General features: G+C 43.8%; 1 protein-coding gene across 1 annotated transcript in view; it reads right to left on the bottom strand.

Moving 5' to 3' along the window:
• LOC128310719 (interference hedgehog-like) overlaps positions 1-21,202 on the bottom strand; it is an 82,820-nt gene that overhangs the window by 49,492 nt on the left and 12,126 nt on the right. Inside the window, exon 3 of the mRNA XM_053047426.1 lies at positions 11,877-12,087. The gene's annotated coding sequence lies outside the window, so the exon portion shown is untranslated. The remainder of the gene's footprint in view (positions 1-11,876; positions 12,088-21,202) is intronic.

Genomic DNA, 21,202 nt, shown 5'->3' with positions numbered 1-21,202 from the left:
GAAACCGAGTTTACGAACCGAAACGGATTGCATTCTACGGCCTCCTTCTGGTTGTGCTGACATCACAGCGACAAAAAAAAACAAAGCAAACAGGAGAAACATTGAAGAGTTTTCTTTTACTCCCCCACCGGGGGTATTATTTCCCCCGTCGGCGAGGATCATGTATGGGCGCCGTTCGGATTCGTTCCTGTGGAAACTGATGCGCCCGCTACCGCAATTGCAACTGAACGTGATGGATAATCCACACCTTACACAATATGCGCAACAATGTTGATGTTGATGAATTATGCCGACGCTCTCTTTCTCTATCCCTTCCTTTTTCCCGCAAACGTTCATTTTGCCGGACGGACCGCAGTCGATCATAAAGTTGTATAATTTACGATAAAAGGATATAGGCGCATCGGGTAGGGAGCACACGGTTCGAGATTAATACGTGCACAGGTATCTCATTGGCAGGACCGCACACCGTTAGGCCTTAAGTCGATGCTAAAACACTAAACGAAGCGGAATAAGAAACAAAAAAAACCTTGGGAATAAGAATTTGCCAACGCGACCAGCGGCACACTGCATGCTTTTGCCCTGGTCGCCCTTGTCGCTCTCGATGGAGGGGAAGATGTCAATAAACATGTATACTTTACGACCCACGTCTCACTACGCATCGCGCTGCCGCCCGGCTGCAAACACCGAGCGGACACGGTGACACCACCTGATTAGATGCTGGAAGGATCAAGTTGTCGCTTGGCGATAAACGGGCCCGCTGCAGGAACGTGACCGGTTTTTATTCGCCAAATTCGTACGCCTGATGATTCATATTAGAAAATAAACGGACGGCCGAATGCAAACTACTGCCCTGACGAACCTGATAGCATCGGGAAAATTTAAAATTACCTGCTGTTTCATTGCTATTTAGGGATTTATTAAAAATACGCATTAATTTCTGGCTGAGCGTGAAACCTTGCGTCGTGCTAGTTACAGCCATTCCCAATGGGCTTCACCTTCATATGGAAAAAACGACATGACGTTTGGCGTTCAAAGTCATCCCCAGAACGGCTGTACGGCGGAGAGAAAATCACTCTCAGTTGAAACCGTGGTAACATGAGACGCCTAATGTGCGGATCGTGGCTAATGATGCTGTCTGGGCCATCGGCAATCCCATTCACAATGGTCAGCGGAATTTTTCGAAGAATTCATTTCCAGCTCAAAAAGGTTGACCACAAATGTGGCAAAAAATCGCATCGTATTTCTAGTATGCGACCGTTAAAGCAAATTCAAAACTGGCCAACTTTACAACAGGCATTAAATTTGATCCTCTTTCATACTTTTCTCCTGCAAAGTGTGGTTTCTCGCGGACGCGTGAGGACGCGTTACGGTTCTCGCGCAGAATGGCCGGAGTGCCGCCACAGAACCAGAAGCTAAACTTGCGCCAATTAAACCCGTAAACCGCTCATCAATCACGCACAACGCAACGGACGCCATTTAATAGGATCCTTTATTAAATATCGACCGTACAAATCTTCTCTGTTCCTTAACCCGTGTTGACTGCAATCAAACACGACGGCTGGTGGTGGCAGCGTGATAAGTATAATATTTACAAAAACACGTAAATTTAATCCTTTACACTTTTTGGGCGATTTCGAAGAATTAGTAGAACATTGAGTACGCCGAACAAAGGCACATACATCGTAGCATCCACGTCAGTGTGTGGAGATTTTTTGTAATACTTCATCTTTTTTTGAACAAAAAATCACTTTTCATCATACTGCCATACACGATTCTTCATGCCTTATTTTGAAGATCATTGAAGCTTTGCCCATCGAGCTTTGCTCAAGAGTTAAATTCCTACTTGAGAGTCCAGTTAGTGTTCGGCTGTTGCGCAAGGTTCCACATCGAAGGGAAAACGGAGCTAGAACCACCCCTGAACGTTGTTACCGACAGAGAATGCAAAAATAATGACTACCCATATGAGACAACACATTATAATACATAATTTTTGGTATTTGTTTGCTTTTCGAATGAAATACTAAACAGGGCCATTATCAATTATGAACCCCATAATGTACGTGATAAAATAAACGCCATAAAAATAGGGAAATCCACCAGTAAGTCTTACATTAATGTCTTAACCCTGATGAACGGTCTGGTCGTTATGCCGCGAATTCGAAGATGTTCCTACTATAAGTTCACTGTAAAGTTGAATTAATTTTTCCGAAAGATTTAGTTTGCCTTCAGGGAAACAAAAGAGAGCTTTGTGTGGAAGACTGGGATAAGGAAGACATTTCAACCTAGATACTCGGATACACACAACATTATAATAACATTTTCTAACCTCCAAAGATTATAAACTTCCCAATATCCAAATATTCAATTGTTCTATTCCAATAAAATCACATAAAATAAATTTATTTATTTATTTTCATCAATAATATTAAGCAATTATTTGAAAACAAACGCAAAAATCAGTGCTTCTGCCCCTTTTTACCTTAAACCCCAGCCGGTATGGGATGGAAAACTCGAACCATTATCCCGGACACTGGGAATTACATCTTTAACCACCTCGAGAGTTCTTTCGTCAAGAGGCTTTAAACGATGCAGTAGGGGGCGGTCAATAGAAGTCAATTTAGGAAAATCATCCCTGTTGAGGTACGGGGGAAAAAAATCATCACCAGCACCTCGCCCCCCCCCCCGCCCTCCCTCTACCACCCTGGCAATCATCTCAGCTCCAAGTCCAAGTGCGAAGAAGAACAAGAAAAACACTTATTAAACGACAGGACCATTTCGGTTCTTTTTGGCCAACAATGATGAGCTTTCGATGAGAACCCCAACCGAGAACCAGCATCATTTTCGGGATTTTAAGCGTTTGCTTCTTTCGGCTTGTTGTGTGCTGTTTCATTTCCTCGCTGCTTTCCCTCCGTTCCGTAACCGTAACCACAGAGCTTTATTACGTCCGAGCGAGCGATCGGATCGATGTTTGGACGGTATTCGGCAACAGCTCCTCTTGTGTGTGTGTGTTTCTCTCTTTCTCGTTGTATCTTTGATTTCATCCACGAGCGATTGGATGCTGCTGTACTGGATGCCGCCGTTCCAAAACTGCACCCCGTGCGATCGCGTGGCGAATGCGAAAAGAAAGGAATCCAACTAGAGGTGGAGCAGCGCAAAAAAAAAACAGCGCACACATCGCATCAACCCTCGAAAACACGGTGGGTGTGGGGGGAGGTGGATTGTGTGTCCACCGCGGGGTTGCGAGGTGCTCAAAATTCTTGGCCCCGCCGGGGTATTCAACGCTGCGTGTATATGTGTCCGGTAAAGGGCTGACGTCGATGATCGGGTCCGATTGACCGGACCTCGTTAAATCGTGCTCTCAGGGCTCGGGCGCAGAGGCGCAAGGCACAGGTGAAGATGACCATCCTTAAGATGAGTGCTGTGTGCTGCTTTTCTGTTGATCGTTAGTTTCTTTCTGCTTCTAGCAGTCTTCCTTGTGGTTCACCAAATCTCCCTGTCTAGTCTGGCCCTTTTTCCCTTTAGCTCCATCTCTCTCTCTTGCTCTCTTGCGCCACTCAATCATTTCCCAAGACAACAGGGCAATGCCGAAACGGTCGAAGATGGTAAGGAAAGTGGCACGAAATTACCGCGAGGGGATCATGATGCCATCATAAATCGTTTCCCACCGGCGGCTGCTGCTGTTTGCCCCGTTCTTACCTTGGGAAGCATAAATTTTCCGCTCATTTCCGAGAAACGAGAAAGTATGCGTCACACCATCGTCCATTTTTTTTGTTAAGAAATTATGTGTACAAATGTGTGTGAGTGTTCTTCCTTGCTGATACTCTTCTGCGACAAAATATATCGCGATCGACATCACCTCTCCGAGGCTCGTTTACTTTCCGTTCTCTGATTGATGAAAAACGTCCCAAAACTGCTGTCCACTGACTGTCCATCCAAGCCAGATGGGCCCGGCGTTGTTTGGGGGCACAGAAAAACATGGGAAGGAATGCTTGACGGGAAATAAATAATTACAGATGCCGTTCGATGGAAGGCATGATGCGCCCCGCCGGAAGCATTGCGAACAACACATAAAATGGCGCCTGTAACAGTGTGGACACGCCATGCATCACGCGATCCCTGGACGTGGCCATTGGGCGAAGATCGATGGGCGAAGTTCGAACGCCAGAACAATGGCACATTTAAATTCTAAAGCTTTGCAACATTTCATGCTGTAATGGGGCACCTTTTGAAAGTTGCGTTTAAGCTATCGCTTCTCGTGAAAGCGATCACGATCACTTTGCCGGTTACGCGAACTGGAATAGATATAGAAATATCGGCTGCGTTCGGCTTGTTCAACCTGATTTACGATTTATACAACCGCAGAACTGGTTGATCCAGGGCTTTGCTAGCTTTCTTTTCTTGCTAACATTTTGCCTCTCTCGTCTCGCCCAGTTAAGTAAGCAAATTATGTGGAATGCAGAAATCTTCACCTGTTTCAGCCTGGCCCGCAGTCTTATCTGAGGCACTGCGACCACCACTTCCCCGAAGGCGACAGGTGAAATGCGACCAGTGATTAATTGATCGTACGAGTTTTGTATTTTTTTGCGAAATGACTATAAGCATAACTATGTTAATAGAGTCCACAGACTGGAGGACTATTTCTTCTCGAACACGTCCAAGACAGGTCGCAAGAATCTACTTTTTTTACATCAACTTCAAGTTTCAAATTTGGTGCATATTCCGAACGAGTAAGGATTTTAAAAGATCAACCTCTTCATGACATTATTCGTTGAAATACTGTCTATATTGCTTGTTTTACTCTCGACAATCACACATCAGTGGGGATTAGCTCCTTCTTAACTTTTCACCATGCGATCATTCATTTCTCGCCGGTCCTCCATAACGCTTCTCCAGGATGGCATGATGTAAGCCTATTTCCATCCGTCTAGCTGCAGTGTTCCACGCTCCTTACCACCCCATGCGAAGAAGATTCATCCATTATCAAAGATGAAGATGCCATTAGTGTCACACCCACCCCGGACGGTATATGTCAAACCGTCGCCTGACGACATCTCCACTGGATGGTTGGTGTGTTTGTTTGCACTATATACTGCTTCTCATAATACGCACGCTCACCTTTCCAAGAAGCACAGTTTATTCTTGGTTTCGTTTCATTCATCACGATCCCACCGATGGACGGACACGCGCAACAAGGAACGACCTGTTAGACAGAAGCAGAAACGCTGGCCAACAAGAGCGTGTCGTACACGGGCACAAACATCGTTACGGCCGGTAACGAGACTCCTCCAACTTCGTCTAACCGCGTACGGATCGGATGTGATCGTCCAAACAAGCGTGGAATGGGGGACGGTGTCTTCCGAGAGACGACACCATCTTCTAAGCACACGCTGACTAGACTCAACCAGACGGTGGGTGGATGGATCTGTCCCGCCGGTTGTGTGCGTCCACGTGTTGGATTAGGTAATTATCTGTCAACGTCAAGGAAACAAAACCTTGTAAACTACGTCCGACAAGACGCACCCGCCCGATAGATATCCCAAATATAGTGGACGAATGTTGCAAGTCTCATGCTACTGTCAAAAGAATTTTCACATATGACCGATATACGATAAGGCACCATCAAACCTTGGATGCATGCATATGAGATATGACGTAAGGTGAGGTTGTGGTCGATACTTTATTTTGCTATCAAAATTGATCAACATTCATTCAGATTTCTTCATCTACCGTAGCCCACGCTGAACACAAATCCTAAGTTCATCCTCCATAATCGGAGACTCGTTTGGTTTCACTTTTGAGAACTGCGTGGAGCACATGGCGAGGTGAGTTATTTGATGGAAGAAATTTATTTGATACCCAATCCTGGTTGGAATCGTAAAGCTACTTAGCTCGTAATACCTTGATGCTTCCTTTTCTTCCGTCGCTTTTAATACGTTACTTCCAAGTTGGGAGTTGCAATATCACTTAACTGAACTTCTTAACATTGCATTCTTAACGTATCGATCAGTTCTCCAATATTTCTAGGCTAATCCTTCCTACCCTTGACGTTGATGCAATTCCAACCAAAACACAAATCTGATCACAGGATACCAATACGAACCGTCTCCCCTGGCAGTCAGTCTCCATTACGCTACATCAAGCCCTATTATCCGATCGGTTTGCTTGCACAGATAAAATCATCGACCACATCACATGTCGTTTCGAGAAGTTGCTTTTCCGTTCGCCCACCCCGAACGGCACGACACTTGAGGTGGATATCACAAAAAGAAGATGCAAATCCACCGTTCGGACGAAGCAGTACCATCGTTTCTCGCTCACTCGAACGATCCGCGCGATCGAGTAGAACGTCGTGTACGTGGATTAGCAGCAGCTTTGGTAGGGCCGGATGGCCAACAGCAGGGACATGGTCGAACCGCTGCTTATCCGGACATCTATAAGCCGTGCTTAAGCATACACAAAACTGCACAAAAAGCCAGACGAGACGAGAGAATGGAAGAACGCGTAAGAAGCATTCAGAATTCTTACGAATCATTCGGACCGAGACTGGCGCGATCGAGCCTTAAACAAAACACTTCAACCTACTGGATGTCCGTTACCATTCCGTTGCACCATTTCCAGATTCCGGCAGGGAAGCACACGGTTTGAAGAGGGGAAAAAAGTAAAACAACATGCAGAACCAAGAATTGCAACCAAGGCACAGGTAACGAGCTTTGCATCGCACCACCACCAGAGATTAATCGTACTGCATTCCGGGAGAATGTCCGAAGATCTTCACTCCTGCTGTGTAAACGCGACAATCCCACGTAGAGGGGATCCCAGGAGAGATGAGCAAAGGATGACGATCCCATTTTGCTTGAGAAAAAGCGAAACCTCGAAACTTAATCGCTGGATTTAAGTTCTCACGTTCTGAAGCAGAAAAGATTGACCCGCCAGCGTCCACTGCACGTCACTGGGAACTGTCAACACCGTGGCACAGTGTCAGAGTCTCTACGACCGTCAACATTCATTCTACGTTGGATCTTTTGTTTGCAGTAAAGAATGACTGCTTTCATTCCTTTGGCTTTGGGAAAACTTCATCCAAAACAGGTACTCGAGTTGCTCTGAAGCATTCTTGAAAGTTTAAACTCATCAACTCAAAACAGCGGCAAAAAAAACATGGTTCCCAACACACGCGATCGCTCCCATTTTAACGACCGAGGCGAACCATTTGTACCGAAACATTCCGATCGTTTTCAGCGCCTAACGTCTGCACCGTCAACCGCTCAGCTCAGGCTCGAAAAAAGGATCGAAAGGATCTTGGACAACCTCGCGCAACATCTCACAGCTGCAAACGATTCTAACACCAATCGTCCCTTTGCCAGCCACTATCGCCAAGGTATATTACCCCGTGTTCGAGCCGATCGTACCTTTCCTTTTTTGTGTTCTCGGAGTAGTTCGCCCAGCACGAGCGATCCTACGAGATCCTACCAACGGGGTCGGTTTGCTGCAGTGCGATGTCATAAATCAAAGCGACCCTTCTGAAGGGAGGAACGTACGGTGCACATATTCGGCATGCGTTTGCATCCTACTAACCGGTCGTAAAATGTTGACCCTCGGAATGTCCATTGTGCCGGTGCAGTCGCACAACAGCAGGGAACGTGCACTGGGAGGCACCGACACACTGCAGGACGAAAACGGAAGCCATCGTGCCGGGGAAGATAAAGTTGTCAGAACCGGTCAGAGAACCGGCAGCTACGGATTGTCAGGATAAGCGCGCCGGTAGGCATCTGAAAGGTGTCTTTAATGGTGGATCGTAATGTCGGACGGTGTTTGGATTTATTTCTTCATATCTATGGTCTCAGATCGGGTCTCCCTTCAGATAGACACTGATGAGCGATTGCGCTAATGAAGCGAATGGTGCGATGTTTTATAAAGCCTGGAACCGATTTAACAAACGGATATAATAAATAAATAATATAACGCATATTCACAGCTAAGATTACTTTTGAAATAACCTGTTCCCATACTCAACAGAGTTCAAGGTCAATATCCTCCGTTTTGGGGGTTCAATATTCCCATCGGCAATGCTTATCAACTCCGCAACGAAAAAAGAGCACAACAATATTAAACAAACACATTTCGCATCACAACCAGTTTGGAACACCCATTTGCCCACCGCCACCACCACCACCAAACACAACCCCTTTTCGGTGCTTCATCATAAGAAACCGGCCGCAATTTTATGCTGATCCGGCCCAAAAAACTTCCACCCAAAAACCCGAGGGTGGAAAACCTCGAACCTCTACTAAAACATACAGTAACACCACACTGCTACTGCGCCCCACACCTGACACAAGGGGGTACAGGCCACTAAAACCATTCCAATCCGCTCCACTAAACCTTCGCAAAACATGGGTGGGTGGGTAAGATATGGTTTTGTGGGGCACAACCAAAAAAAAAGCCAGTCCCCTCCAACACCGAACAAATGCGAAAGGGGAAGAGCTTGTTAATAGATATGACATTTTGTGCGAACATGCTTATCGCTGCAACTATGAGTGCAATAAAAAAAGACCAAAACTTCAAACACGCACAAATGCCGATTGAATTTTTGCGGGGGCAAGGTTTCCTCTGGGTTGGGGGGTGAGGTGGAGATAGAGCGGCGAGCAGAATATAAACACATTAGGCACGCAAATATCATACGCTGCGTCCGATGCTTTTGTAAACATGGCGCGGGTGGTGCCAGTATTTTCGGGGTTTTCTTTTCTTATGATAAATTATCAACTTTAGAAATAGTCGCATAAACTTTTTTAGCACGCAATTGTAAGCAGACTACTTCATTTGGAACTATAATATAGAAACAATGACAAGGTTTAATGACCTGACATTTATGTGGAGTAAATTTAATGCGTCCGTACAAGTGATGGGAATGTTTAAGTAGACTAAGTATATAGAAGCAAAATAACCCCACACAAACACTAGGACAGGGAAAAGTCTAGTCCGGATGTGATTCGATCGCTAACCTTCACTGTTGATGAATGAAGATATTGGCGAAGATGATCTTCATCACAAAGCCAGAAAGGTCTCTGTCGATTGGTTTGCTATAAAATAGAAGTTATACCTTATCCTACGATATATGTCGTTCGATGGTTGAAGCAAAAGAGAACGAGCCCGGCTGATGTCCTTCAGTCTCTGTTCTTCCCGGAGAGATTGATCGAGTGACAGCTAAAGTACTGTATAATCTGGTACAATATTCTTCTGTAACACTATACTATTGTGGAGCTTTTTTCGTGAATCCTTTCACTAACATTAACTGTCCTGGCAAATGCCCAACTGCCCAAAAATACTGTTGGCTTGGAAAAGTTCATGAGTTCAGGACAACTATAACTTATGATGTTCTCTTCAAATGTGGAGGAATGGCTACACATATTACGCACCTTTACATGACAGGACAGGTTCAATATCTCACCTGAACCGGTTGCGAGTAAATATTGTCAAATAAAGCCAGAAATGGTAGACCTCTAGACCTCTTGAGGTTGTTGTGCCAATAAAGAAGAAGAAGAATAAGATGTCACGGCAGACTAGATCTCCACTGGGATCCAGGTGATGAGGAGTGGTTCAACAGGATGCAGAATAACAAGCGGAGATCATGAGCCATACACTACAGACTCCTAAATATGTTTTTCCTCAAGCATTTCATGGACTCCCCAACATTCTAATTTTACAGATTTATCTTCAATGTGAAATAAATCAATCAATGATTCTCTTTGTAAGTAGCCATCATTTGACGCTAGGTCTTGTATTTTAATACATTTTATTATGAAGCTTATACTTATAGTGGTTTACGCATTCTCTGAATTTTCCATAGGACTTTATGATGGTTTGTGCTTGGCATTGTGCTATAGATAGTTCCTTCATGTGTCCTCATTTCATCAGGTACTCAAAGAAACCCACATCATTATTAGCAATCCGTCATTGTTTAAAAATTAAAGAACAATCGCTATTAAAATTGCTCTCATAAAGATCAAGATACCAGCATCAAAATGAATAAAATGCACAACAAATAAATACAATAATACGAATATCTGCATATAAAGTAGTACATAAAATGTGCAGTGTACTGCACATCGTCTAGCCTCAATAAGGTTTATAGTGCTCAATAATATGTGAGATTCACGATCGTTTGCTGGCAATAAAGTCGTAGTTTATAGCATTTTCACGATCGACAATCCTTGTGTTGCCAATACATGAAAGGCCGCTGTAATGTGGGAGTAATTTCATTGCCTATAACGATCAGCTTCAGCGCATGTTTACATGTTTAGTCTACACTTTGCTGGATAATAATTACAAAATAAAATTACGACACCAGCTGCATTGTTCAACCAAAACAGTTACAAACTAGCAGCAACTCTTGTGCAATCTTCCACCAGCTGTAACTCCAATGTAATTAGTAAACTGCACTAAACTTTATCATCCAACCTGCCAACGGCAACAAACGGTGTCACAGATGATGTTATTAAAAATATTACCTTCATAATGGAATTTCCACCACATTAACCTTCTTGCCAACACCATCGCCACGCATTGTTGTGTGACGGTAGGTAAATTATCGGTAATAAAGTTAGTGGAAACGTCTTCAACCGGGGTACCGAGGTTCGGGTAAGGGATGGTTTTTTCAAGAAAAGCAAAACCAGCAAGCGCATGGGAGGAAATTTCACACGAAACCAAACACGAGACGCAAACCGTTCGTACTGTACGTACGAACCGGCCAGAACGCGATCGTTCATCCGCGCTAATCTCATTAATTAAATGTTTGTTTTGGCTCCCGTAAGTGCTTTCGACCGCTCGTCATGTCCGACCGCAGCTAAGACGGCTTACTACAAGAGGACGCTGCACCTACGGCGAGCAAAACCGAAAACACCTTTTTCATTCCTGGGCCCCGTCGGAAACGGTGGTGAAAAGTGGGTTTAGAGCACACTTACCCGTGAAAAGTAAGATAGCCGGCAAGCTTTCGTCTAGCTTGCTGGTAGGTGCGCGCCAAAGAACATCGTTCATGCTGTGTACTTCAAAAAGTAAACTAATTTTTTCTCGAAACAAAACACCCGCATACACTCCTTCCTAGCTGTTGAAGACAAGTTTTAAGCATTATGTGTCTCGTCTACAGCACGTAGAAACCACACCAGCTCGTTTTGCCTTTGCTATCGACGTGTGTCGAGAGCACAGTTACTCATCAGACGCTTAAACTTAGACGTAAGACGTTAGACGGTGTTTGATGGACAACGTGCACATCTAGACACCCGAAAGTTTTACGGGTTCGTTTCGTACGTCAATTTTGATTCGTCAAACAGCAGGAGATGGCACGGAAGAAACATTACGCGAGAAATTCCTTCCACTAAATTAAACTCAACCCTCGAGAGTGTTGTACGTCCAACACGAATTGTTTAGCATCCTTACTACGTCATAATTTATGCTATTTCTAGTGCACTTTTGACGCAAGTTAAACATCTCGTAAATTATTTACTCGAAACTATGCACAGATTCTTTTCACTGTATTTCAACAAACATAAATCGTCTTCTTATAAAAAAAAATTCGCTCACACGTTCGCAATAATAAGCTTAAAAATTTTAAACCTTTACTGTTCACATTTTTGGTCAAACTTCCCAAGCAAAACAAAACAAAACAAACCACTTCCAAAACAAAGACTAAAACTGACTTCATTCGCATGTGTTATTTAAATCACACTACTCCCCCCCCCCCCCCCCCCCCCCCCCTTACTTCAGTGAGGGTGCCTTGCGTTCTGCTGACGCACTAAATTCTACATTGATGAGCGAAGCGGGAGGTTCTAGCGAAACACGAGCTAGCAACTTGTTTTGTTAGTTATGCAAATCAATACACTTACCACTTGTCTTTCTTTTTGCTGTTGTCTTCGGTGTTCAATCGTCTTGTTTTTCTTTGTTTTTTTTTATTAACTGACTCCCTACCAAATTTCTTGGCGACCGTTGCGCCAATTGTCCTTCCCTGGTCTGCTGCCGGAATTATTTATGGCGAACGTCCCGAAACGAACGTTTTGACACAAACCGTCTCCATCCGCAGTTGCGTTCGAGTGTTGCCTGCAAAAGATAGTTGTTTGGATCAGAACAAGAGGTGGAATGGCTGAGTGGAGCGCGGGAGAGAAGAAAGCCGGGAGGGGCAAGTGTAAGAAACGAGTCAATATTTGATGAACTTCACAATAAAAAATCGGTTGTAATGGGAGAATGAAACATTAATCAAACGATTTGAGGCCGCAGTTTTGCTACACCATCCTTTTTGCCCCCTTTTCGTCTGCAAATATGTATAATGTATCGCGAACTTAGTGCCAGCCCGCGTGTACCAAACGGTTTGATCGTTATTTCACCCACCCAGTGATTTATCTAGGCGGTGGGCAGCGGGCACGATAGGTCGATAAAATATTGTCTACTTTATTGTCGCGCGTGGAGACAAATATCGTAACGTTTTGCGTTTTGGTGCCCTGTGCCGTGCCGACCGTACCAGCGGCGAACATGGAAATCTAAAATGGAAGAAGCCCCCAAAAGCTTCACGCACGCACAGCCGACGAACAAAAAAAAACCCATCCCACAGAACGAGAAGCACCTGTTTGTCTAACAAACATTTACCAACATTCCCGCGCGACGGTTTCTTCCACCACCGTAGTGCGCTGCTGGAAGAAACTTCGAAACATCAATCATTTCTTTATTTATCTTTACCATCTTCCCCGACCGACCGGCGTTCTCGGGCCCCCGTCAGCCACGGGGGGGGGGTCCAATAGTTTTGGGCCGTTCGGTTTACCCCCGGTGCAGCGATAAGAAACGATAACTCTCACCCGTTTGTACGTTGGAGCGGTAACCTAACCTCAAAAACCTGCCGAAACTATGTCTGTACTATGTTTTGATTGCCACAAGAACACGCACACACACACAAATGTGGCTCAGCCATTCCAACTCCGGCCGGCAAAGGAATGTTTCATAAGCTCTCATCGTACAAGATGTTTGCCGATACGATAGCAACTCGACAACTTGATATACACCCTCCCGATGTCTAAACAGAACACTACAGAACTTGACATTCGCTGTAGACAACTGTGTGGACGTTTAAAGGTACGACCGCGATTACAACACCTGGCCATCGGTCGGTGTGGGACTTGGCCGTTTTTTGATCAATTTTCCTCCCCAAAAGGTTGGTTTTGGTTGGAGGACACTCCCACCCCATTCCTTTCGGAAGGTCCGCGTGGATTTCGTTAAGATGTTAATCCCTGCCCTCAATAAGAAACGTGGCAACACGGAAGGTGAGAGTTATTTATCTACAGATTTTCAATTTCAGCCGGTTGAACAGTTTTAAATACCTTCCGATTTTCCATTTCAACTGTTTTCGTGGCAGCCGGCTGCTACGGGGGGGGACCGCCAGGGACACGTTGGTCGTAAAACCTTGCTTTATGTCCATTCCCGGGCTCGCGCTCCCGCCGTCTTTAATATTCCGGGCAGGAATCGGTGGATAGCGATACCGCCGTGTCGCCGGCCATTTGTTCGGCCGAGGTGTTATCCGTGTTTTAATTTCCCATCCTTTCGGTTTTTAATGCGGGTACGTCTCGTTTGTTCGGTGTCCTTCTGGGACGCCATCGACCGTTCGTGTGAGAACAGCAGCACTAAGCATCGGAAGCATCACACAACGACCAAACAAGTTGCTCCCATTAACCGGTCCCCGCCCGTCGTCAGCAAAAGCAGAAACTAACAAACATTAAGCTGACAGACTGAAGCTGAGCATACAAACTGGAACACGGTACGAACGGGTGGGAACGTTCGATAAAAAGCGAACCAGCAAAAGGTACTGATGCTACCTCACTGGCCATTACAGAACCTCTGCCAACAAGGTCCGCTGCCATTTGCTTGATCACATCCTCCCGAGCCGTACAGCGATTGGGCAGAACCTAGACGCCCGAAGGTCAAGTTCTCGGGGGTATTCTTCATCTTCCAGCCATGCCCGCTCGCCATGGCCCCTTCAATTGTGACTGCTCGACTGCGGCCAGTTCGACATGAACCAGTTCTAAATAAACATCACCGGACCCTGGAGGGTCATACGGCAGTGTGCTGTGTTCCACCCATTACCCGAACCCGAAACGCCCGGGGCTGTCGGACATGTGAGGACTTGTTAATTGCTTCGCGTCTTTCTACACATTCCACCGCGGTCAAGTCGGTCGGGGTCGCCGTCAAGGGTTTAAATCTTTCCTAATTTCCCTACACATATGCTCCCCGTGCGGGCGCGACCAACATTAGAAGCGTCCGTCCGGGTTTCGGGGAGATCTCCGGAAATGCCGCTTGCTTGTCACCAAGCAAGTTCGGCATCGTAAAACCTGCTAACAAACGATCGAACACTCGCTTTACCGGTGCCGGGTCGAGGTGACACTCCTACAACTGGAAAACCCGCGTGGTACGTGGTATGCTCACGCGACAATTGGAACTGCTCGCTTCGCCTTCGTTGCTCTTCACATCCAAATTCCAAACTGCTGTCGTTGCCCACATGTACACCGAAGGGAATGTATGTGTGTGTGTGTGTGCTGCCACCGCTGCTGACGATGCTGCTTTATGGCGTAATTCGATCCGGAAGTTTCTTCAATGGCCGGTGTCAGCGGTGTTCGCTCCGAAAGTTTCAGTGAGATGCTGTCGCCAGGTATTTGTCGTGGCTCGCGTTTCATGAATGGTTTCGGCCTTGGTTTCGGGTGTAACTTTGAAACCGGGGAGGCTGCATCAGCATTCATTCAAATTTATTGAATGAGAAAAGAGGGTGGCTGGATACGTAACCGACAATTTACGGTTATCTCTGTCCACTGGTGGGAATCGCGCAGGTGAGATAAAACACGGTGCTAAACATGTCCAAACAACAACTAGTGAAGCATATTTTTCTACCATAGATCGTTTTTTATGGGAAATAACTGGCAAAAGAGCTAACCGAGCAAGCCCGGGATAAGGCTCATAACTGGGAGGAAATGCCCAAAGTCATGGAATTTCGACAAAATATGTCGATCATACGGCCCTTGGCCGTCATAATGGAAAAATAAAATAAAACTGGCAAAAGAGCTGTAGATTGTCTAAATTTATATGAAATTGAATAATTTGTGCATTATTTTTGAAATATTAATCGTTACATCACGATAAAGTAGACAGTGGTTGGTCAATTTCTTCTTAATCCTGGTCACGGCACCAGATGCAAAATTTAATTATTTTATTTGTGTAATCATGCATCTCTAAAAATATTCATTTAAAAGCCCTACAAGTGTTAATTGTTTTACAGTCAGTTGCATAAAATAAAATCAATTAACTTGGGATAGTTCGTTTGAGTAACACTACAAATGTTACTGGTTACTGGCGCCAACCATTTAAAGTTACTTAATGCTTTACACTTTACAGCTTTAAGTTCAGCTGGAACAAAATGTGCATAACACTGATGTTTAAACATTTTACTACATTTTTGAAACATAACACAATTTACTTATCAAAAAGGTCCTTAAATATCGTTGCCTAAAAATTTACATCAAGTTATTCAATAAAAAAAACTCATGCTTCACCCACACGACTCATAATCCTATCATTCACACACACACACAAAATCTTCCCCTTTAGCTAACCGAGCCATTATATCATCACCATCGCACTCAGCCAAAAAATGTTTCACTTCCGGCTGCGGAACTGTAAATTTTACCACCTTAAGACACATCAATCAACCGATCTCTCCTGTCTGCAAAATGTCGCTGGTGCAATAACCGTCACCACCACAGGCTCAGCCGCAAACAAAAATATGCTGATCTTTATGCGGCACAGTCGCCGCCTTCCCCCGACAAAAAAAACACCTCCTCAGAGACGTTCATGCTCGGCATCAAACGCGTGCCTGGTACTGGTATACGCACACTAAAGCAACCTTCATCTCGTGGCGTGTTTACTTATGCTTCGAACCCCGGCCCGGTAATATTGCGTTAACTTTTCACAAAGTGACAAACACAACACACGGGGGCCCCGACGTAATTGGGGCGAGTAAACAATATTTCAATCATCACCCACCATTTCCGCTCGTTCGGTTTGTGCAGTGAGAAATCGGGGGAGGTTTTTTCATGCGCCACAGAGAAAAAAAAAACGGATGCAAACTACATCGGGAAAGGAAACGATCGGACTGTATTTTGAGCTTGTGGTAGTGATTTTTTTTTCTCTTTAGTTCCCACAAGTACCATCACGCATTAATGCTGCAAACCGCTGAACGGTTTGTTTTTATTCACCCCCGACAGCATAAAGCATCGACCGTACGAAAAAGCATTTTAAAAATGGCCCTCGATCGAATCGAAAGTTCTTGATCCGATTGCTTTCAATTCGGCATCGGCACCGTCAGCATCATTCAGCGTAATGCTCCGAAGGTGCGCCTACAATTCCCCAACATCATCATCATCATCATCATCTTTGGCTGCTGCCGTCGCTATGGTTACTACGGGAGGATGCACATTAACGTAACGGCCCGGTCGTCTTCACTAATGGAGCAACCGTTCAACGTTCGGGCTTTGATCTTTGAGCCACAACGTGCCCTTAATCGGAATGTGGCTTTTGGAGGGCCGGGCGGGACCCTACAGTACATTTGCAACCCACGAACCTGGCACTGGCTGTTCGGATCCGCCTCGTTGGCCACTGGAACCGCCCAGCAAACGGGAAGGAAAATTCGATTTAACAGCAGCGGAATAATATCATTACTTGGGAAACAAAATACAACCGAAAGATAAAACATGTCCAACAAGACAAAAAAAAATCGTTTGGGGGAGATTTTTTACTCTGGAAACAGTAATGTCAGTAAAATTACATTCGATACACATTAACGAGTGTCCTTTTTATCGTAGTGGCAGAAAACAATTGAAAATGGCAATGAAAACGTAAATTGCACTAACATAGACACAATTCTCGATGTTGGTAAGTTCCAAGCAGTAAAAAGAGTTTACTGCAGCAATCCTGCTGTATTTATTTACAAACAAGTAAAAGTGTAAGATATAAGTACAGAAAATACAATTTAATTAAATAATTATTTAATTTTTCGAGAATTATTTTGTATTTATAAAATAAAAAGAAAACTGAAATACATCACTAAATAACGTTAAACCACATTCCTAATCAAAAAGTTATATTACAAAAGATCATAATAGATCAAAACATAAAAGTAGATCAAACATGACAATTGTATTATGAGTTTTCTATTTCGAGCAGTGATCTGAAAAATACTTTAATTTATCTTCTTAATTATTTATTCCCATCTTATCAGTGAATTCTTTAAAAAAAATTATTCAAATGTTTAATAGTATGAAAATATCATTGTCTATTGTCTTATTGTCTCATTATCCTTTCTTGAATTAACTACCTTTATATCTATGTTATATATTTTAAAACTATTTCTGTCGCTCGTTATCCACTTATTTATTTATTTATTTATTTTTTTATTTATTTATTTATTTATTTATTTGTTTATTTATTTATTTATTTATTTATTTATTTATTTATTTATTTATTTATTTATTTATTTATTTATTTATTTATTTATTTATTTATTTATTTATTTATTTATTTATTTATTTATTTGTTTGTTTAATCATCTATGGATTCATTCATTATTGGTTAGCTTATTTACACATCGCTTGTTTTGAAATTGATGAATTGTCTTTCATTTTAATCCTACCCACATTTCTTCTATCAAACAATCTTGACACACTTCGATCTTCTTTCTGTTTTAAATCTCATTCAGCGACCCGTCACACATCAAACGCCATCGCGCGATCAAGTTAAGCCAACGCCACTCAGCAGATGGACACGGACGGACACTAAAATAGATTATCTCTGCCAACAGCAACACACTGCCACAACGGTGAAGCACATATGGTTTTTTTTTTGGGTGAGGATGTATTCGAACCAGCAGATGATGAAGCAGCAAGAAAAAAAAAACCACTCCCATACAAACACCCAAAACTAATGTCCTTCTCGTGATGCCATCGAATCGAACCACTTAATCCAATCCCATCCGCCCGGCTAGTTCGGTTCATTCACGTACAAGAGGGCCAAGATTTTTGCCGGGTAAATATCGAAACCTTGGCTCACTTACGACCCTTTTGCCGGTACCGCTTGTACCGCCCGCCGTACGCTGCCACATAAATCCTTCGCCAGACCGGCCACAGTTAACCTACGGCATGATCCACCGTTCATCACCGCGTGCTCTGTCAGCGGCGTGCGTTACGTACGCGAAACCCGGTAGCAGTAAGTTGTGTAACACCTCGGTCCAACTTGCACCGCACAGTCGCTCTAGTCTCACACCTTTGATTTTGGTGCTCGAGTGCGTGTCTCCGCTCATGACGATAACGCAACCCCGTACGATGGTAGTTCGATGATCATTCATCATCATACTTCATGGGGCCACGTGGCAAAAAGTGACGATAGACCCTTGCAGCACCATTCGCGATTGTACAGGACTCAATTTTGCCTAAATTCCTATTTTTTTTTTCTTCAACCTTTCTATTCCTAGTCGCTAGGAACACCACTTAACCAGGCGGATCAGGACGACCCCGGGACGGTTCCACGGTGAACTGGAATCGATTGATGTTAAGTAATGTGCCGGATGAATGGTTACGCTTCGAGAAAGCATGTCACAAGTGGAAGCAAAATGATGATTTGACACTTCCTTCTTCCACTTCAGTGAAGCGTGTTGCAGGTAAGAGTTGAAGAGTGGCGCAAGATATTGAACACATTTTTTTTTTTTGCTTCAATATTGTAAGAACGGTGTCTATGATTGTATGCAAGCAAAATGGTTTGATCTACTAAAGGAATGTTGAATTTGTTAGAAAAATCCTCCAGCTTCGGCAAATAATGTTTTTTTTTTTTGGGTTTACAGCGTTGTTACGATACAACGACCCGTTGTTGTTACGGGTCAAAATTTAGTTACGATAAGAAATATCAAATCAGGTGTGTCGTATTTATTGGTCGAACATCTGTCAGTAACCTTAATTTGCTTATTTTCTTAGTCACACACTCTTTATTTTTGGGGTAAAATTAGGGCAAGATCTTAGCCCAAATCTTTCGTATGAAGAATAGGACGACTGAGCACTTAAGCTTAATCGACTACTATTAAGCTAAGCTCAGTCAACGTAAAAGAGCAATATTCACAATATTTCAAAATGAGGTCAAATATTACTAACTACTTCCCAATAGACAAACCATCATTATACACAAACCAAACCTAACTTATTCATTGGAAGTAAATATTAAGGGAAATATCCAATAATGAAAGAATGGCCAAGAAGGTTACGAGGCAAGACACGGGAAAAAAATAAATTCATAAACTTACTTGTATACCCAATAAAGTTTCAATTCTTTTTAATAGGATATGGCAGAAACAGAAAACATTTTACAATAAGGCATCAATTCTCATGACATAAAAAGCAATAAAAGTGAAGCAAGATGCTTCTTATCTCACTTAACAAAAATCAATATTGTTAAACGATTTTATAAAACACCCTTTACAAAAAAATAATAAACTGAAACCCTTTATTTACGCCATTGCCTTCACATCACCCAAGGACCACGAAATATTCATTGAACCGAACTAAACAGCTCAATTACCTTAACCTAGCAAACTCTTGCCATGCAAAGCATTCCACCTTTTTTCGCAGTACAATTCAACCGACAGCCAACGGTTGGTCTTTTCATTCACGATCAAACAGCAGCGGCACAATAAGCCGAGCTTTGGGGATATTTTCAAATTAATTAACGTTGGTAAAGGTGTAGCACTACCTAATTGAAAACAGATTCCCGACACCGAACAGCAACGGCCGTGCCCGGCCAATCGAAACCGAGACAGCGTTTCATTACCGAAAAAATCCTACGCGCTTAGTCAACATCGCGCTTCCAATCAGGGCGAACAAATAGTGTCCGCAGCCGTGCCGTCTACACACAGTGCTACAGGGCAGATATATTTCGAGCTATTCGACTCGTTCGCTTATTTCTTTTGCTCGTGTTCATCATCCAAACACTGCTCGTGCAAAAGACAAAAAGAAAACACCCATCCCGTCTGTGCTAGTTCTGCGAGATACACACGGGGTCACGCTCCGGCGGCTAATGATGTTTGCCGTGTGAAAAGAAAAGAACCATCGGAAAACGTGCCCTTTCGTCCGATCGTTTCGGGTTTCGCCAGCACCAGCGGAACGTTCCTGCCGCTACTTCAGTGGCCAAATTTGTGCATGCATTTAAAATCCGGTGCTTCGTTTGATCCTCGTCGCTGAAAAGCGATTCCAGAGGGCATCCGTAGCATTCCACCACAAACATCCTCCCGGTTTTTTGGGGAGTATGATTTGTGAAATCTCAACCGGAGGAGACCGAACGTTTGCCATCATAAGCCTGCATAAGAATCAAATAATTCCTCTTCGATCACACTGCCGCCCTCTTCGCCCGGGGGGCGCGACCGGTAAATGTGCAAGTTGCGGTCCGCCGTCTTATCAGTTGTCGTCTGTCGCGTCGCCTTCAATTGCTACCAAATGCAGCGCGAACGCACATCGGAACTGCAGTGTGGACGGGACGTTGTTGATGCGGGCATTTGTTGCGAGTTAAGATACGGGGCATCAAGAACTTGCGGGGGAACTCGTGCCTTCGCGCACGTAGCACAACACAACCGAGCCAAGCCAGCTACTTGAGCAGGGTGGTGGAGACACGAGCGATAGTCGTTGGCAAGTTGAAATACACATTTGCTGAATGTTAACCCTTAACATGGGTGGTGGGTTGTTTCGGCGCCAGCAGTAACAATGTTATCAAATGCCGATGATTAATGAAGTGCAGGGGTGGTACCAATACCTGCGTACAGTCACAATTAATGAGTGTATTTAATTAAGCATTTGCGGCCATTGAATCGGTGACAGTGGAGTTGTATTTATCCATTTATCATAAATGACCGCAGATGACATGACAAAATCATCACATCAATATAACAAGAGAATTACGAATAAAGGTAATGACGCCAGATGATATCACTAACAATGCTCTGATGTCGTGGTTTCTAGTGGATATCTTACAGCTCCTAAAGCTATAAACGTTTTAAGGATGATTAAACAACCAGATAATAGATTGATAAATGAAAATGACAAATCACGGCCAGCAATCAATCCAGCACTATTTCAGATAGAAGATGAGCGTC

This window comes from Anopheles moucheti, chromosome 2, assembly GCF_943734755.1.
Source record: "Anopheles moucheti chromosome 2, idAnoMoucSN_F20_07, whole genome shotgun sequence".
In the NCBI taxonomy this organism is placed as follows: domain Eukaryota; kingdom Metazoa; phylum Arthropoda; class Insecta; order Diptera; family Culicidae; genus Anopheles; species Anopheles moucheti.
This window is presented reverse-complemented; position numbering and strand designations above follow the sequence as displayed.